Raw genomic sequence first — 3,617 nt, 5'->3', positions numbered from 1 at the left:
TGTGTTTGAAAAAAAAAAAGCTGTATATGTATATATCTCACTAATAAATCAGTCGCTGTCACACCATCACCGTGTTTGGTTTTCCTCTCCTGAACCAAGAAGTTGGACTGCCTGAAGTAGCTCCCGCTACATTCCATATATTCCACTGATGTATATTTTCAGCTCTATGACTGCTTGCTTCTCATCATAAAATAAACCGTTTATTATTATTATAATTTATTATTATTATTATTATTATTATTATTATTATTACTATTATTATTATTACACACACACACACACACACACACACACACACACACATCAAAACAAAAGTTGCGACACAATGCCTGCCTATGAACACCTGTTACGCCAAGGATGAACTTGCCTACTTAACGATTTAGATGAGTTTAGTTTTAGATGAGCACAAGCCTCGCACCTCTTAAATCACGTCGCACACAAAACATCAGCATCATTCATATACTGGCAACAAACAGCGGTAAATGAGGTAATAGGTCCATTTTCATTACAGTAACATGTTTGAAACGCTTTACGTGGCTAGGTGATGGGGCGCTGCAGGGGATAAAAGGAATGTGTTTTTGATTGTGGGTGAAATTGATGATCGGTTGCAGAGACGGCAAGGTATGAGTCACACTGCTCTGGTGCGGGGTGCAACACTGATCGCTGGGTGGGTGGGCAAAAAGGATCAATGGATAAGCAAGACTTCGTTGTGTTTCTTTCCTCAGACTTGTGGACACAGATAACGGGTGACGCTGACCCCCAGTCTCGAGAGGAGTAGGCCAAAGGTGTCGCTTTTGTAGCTGTGCTTTAGGGCATCGCGATGAGTTTGTCATTATCAACATAACTGAATGTGAATGTACACAGGTTACCTAAGTATGTAAGTATAAGGAAAAACAATAAAAGTCAGTACTTCTCCTATATCAGTTATTATAGCATCTCATTTGCTAAAAAGATTTCCAAGCCTTTTACACTTCCGAAAGTTTCTTTTTTACATTTTTAGTTATCTTTTTACAATAGGTCATCGCTACGAAGAGGCGGAACTTTCGTGAGAATGATATTCAAGCATAGTGACGGTAGGTGGGGTTAGGTTTACAGGAGCTGCCTTATATAGGCCCACCTGCCTCTTGCGGACTCCTAATGTTTTTATGTTTTTTTATAAAAGTGCAGGAGTATGTATTCGTATTCTCTGAGTTTTTGTTTGAGAGGAAAAAAGTCATTTAAACGTTACAGGCTCCCGTCAAACTGTGGTGGGACAGAAGCGGAGAGGTTAGAGTGGGAGCATAAACGAAGTATGAGTGTTTTTATTTGTGTGCGTGAAGGGGGTGTCATCATGAGGTTGAGGCGGTTATGTACAATTTTTACCCCTTTTTCGGTATATATATTTCAAAATCTCTTCCTATCATTTCTTCTAACTCTTACTTGCTTCTCAATTAAAATAACTCTATAATCATCCACACCGGTTATATACCACGCATACCATCAGAAAGAGGGGTGGGGGGCATCGTGAAGAATGTCAGGGAGGAAATGGAAAGGAATCGGGAAGAGTATCCGGGTGGGAATCAAGAGAGAATCGGAGTCTTACATCCACAATCCGGGAAAATAAGAGGATTCGATGTTTTCCCCTACCTGAGTGTGTGTGTGTGTGTGTGTGTGTGTGTGTGTGTGTGTGTGTGTGAGAGAGAGAGAGAGAGAGAGAGAGAGAGAGAGAGACCACCCACCCACCCACACCCACACCCACACCCACCCACCCACACACACACACACACATACACCAAAAAAATGGGAGTGCGAAATGAATTAATAGTACGAGGACCATTTCTGAAAGGTGTTTGGGAATGATCTGAACTATACAGTGAGAAACGGCCACGTGTTTCTGCTCTGTAGCCAAGGGCCACGACTCAGACCGCTGCCACCTCTTCTGCTACTCGGATATGATATGATTTACTTCCAGCAGAGGTGTTTCTGTTAGAGGCAAGGTGGTCCAAAGTGGGCAGGTGAGTCAGGGATTTTGAAGGACGGCGGAAGAGGTAACATGAGAGCCTACTGAGTACCTCGAAGTTTTATTCTGAAAAATAAGAAAAAAGACAACGGCGCCTTTTGGTAATTAGAAAACAATCGATTCATTGCATAATTCGGTCCAAGATGAAAATGCTCACGGGTTACAGGTGTATAATCGATCAAACGCTCTAAGGGTTGGTTGCTTATTTGCATTCGACCCTTCTTCTGCGTGTGTAGTGTTTGTCTTACTGATGGGACCGTCGCCTCGTCGTTGGGGCGTTCAACTAAGCGGGCGAGGCAGAAGCACAACGTCGCAAACCGCCAAGTCCCATCCCGAGGCACCACAGTAATCTTTACGTGAACCACATTTCCATGCGAGGCAGAAACATGCGTCGCCCACCACTGCGGCGGAGTTCAGAGGCTCTAACTGAAACCACTATGTTAAGTAAAAGATATTTCCCGTTTTCTGTACTTAACCTGCAAAGGAAGTTGAGGTGATCATCTCCCCCAAAATATTCAGTGTTCTATTTAATTTGCTAAACTCAAATAACCTGAAACTTGGCCAACTATTTCACTATAATGACATAGCAAATCATAAAATCGTCAAAATTCGATGGCAAACGAATATAAAAACAACAAAATGACAGGCGAAGATAAAGAACAGGCTGAAAAAAGAGAACATGGGAACAGAAGGATTGCAAACCCTACGAAGCTTTCCCAGTTCCCTAGGCGGCCCCCGGGCGTGTTTTGCGAATGTGAGGACGGTAGTGAGAGCTTGCTCCGAGGGGTGTCGTGGTGGAGTAATCAAGACATAGAAACGAGGAAGAGAGGAAGAAAGAGGGGAAGAGGAAGAGAAAGAAGAGGAGGAAGAGGATGCTGCTGCAGGGAGGTCTTAACGAGAGAATTGTGTGTGTCTCCGCGGAGCTGCGGGATGGATGGAGGAGGCGGATTCCATTTGTCTGTGTCATGAGGGAGGCGTGAGGAAGAGGAAGCAGAGGAGGTGGAGGACGATGACGACAACGAAGCGAGAAAGGGGGGGTGGGGGGGTGCAGTAACGAAGAGAGGGAGGGGGAGGACTGAGAGAGCCTGACGGGCGGAGGCGGTGGTTGAAGAGGGAGGCTCAGGTTTAGTGGTGAACGTCTCCTTGTAGAGTTTTTTTTATTTTTTATGAAATGTGACAGCGAGTGTCACGCGTGGCTGCCTGGCTGATGAATCTCTCTCTCTCTCTCTCTCTCTCTCTCTCTCTCTCTCTCTCTCTCTCTCTCTCTCTCTCTCTCTCTCTCTCTCTCTCTCTCTCTCTCTCTCTCTCTCTCTCTCTCTCTCTCTCTCTCTCTCTCTCTCTCTCTCTCTCTCTCTCTCTCTCTCTCTCTCTCTCTCTCTCTCTCTCTCTCTCTCTCTCTCTCTCTCTCTCTCTCTCTCTCTCTCTCTCTCTCTCTCTCTCTCTCTCTCTCTCTCTCTCTCTCTCTCTCTCTCTCTCTCTCTCTCTCTCTCTCTCTCTCTCTCTCTCTCTCTCTCTCTCTCTCTCTCTCTCTCTCTCTCTCTCTCTCTCTCTCTCTCTCTCTCTCTCTCTCTCTCTCTCATATTGACTGGGCGACGCTGTCGGGTACAGAAGGCTAGTC

Source organism: Eriocheir sinensis, unplaced genomic scaffold (genome assembly GCF_024679095.1).
Source record: "Eriocheir sinensis breed Jianghai 21 unplaced genomic scaffold, ASM2467909v1 Scaffold36, whole genome shotgun sequence".
NCBI classification, from domain to species: domain Eukaryota; kingdom Metazoa; phylum Arthropoda; class Malacostraca; order Decapoda; family Varunidae; genus Eriocheir; species Eriocheir sinensis.
This window is presented reverse-complemented; position numbering follows the sequence as displayed.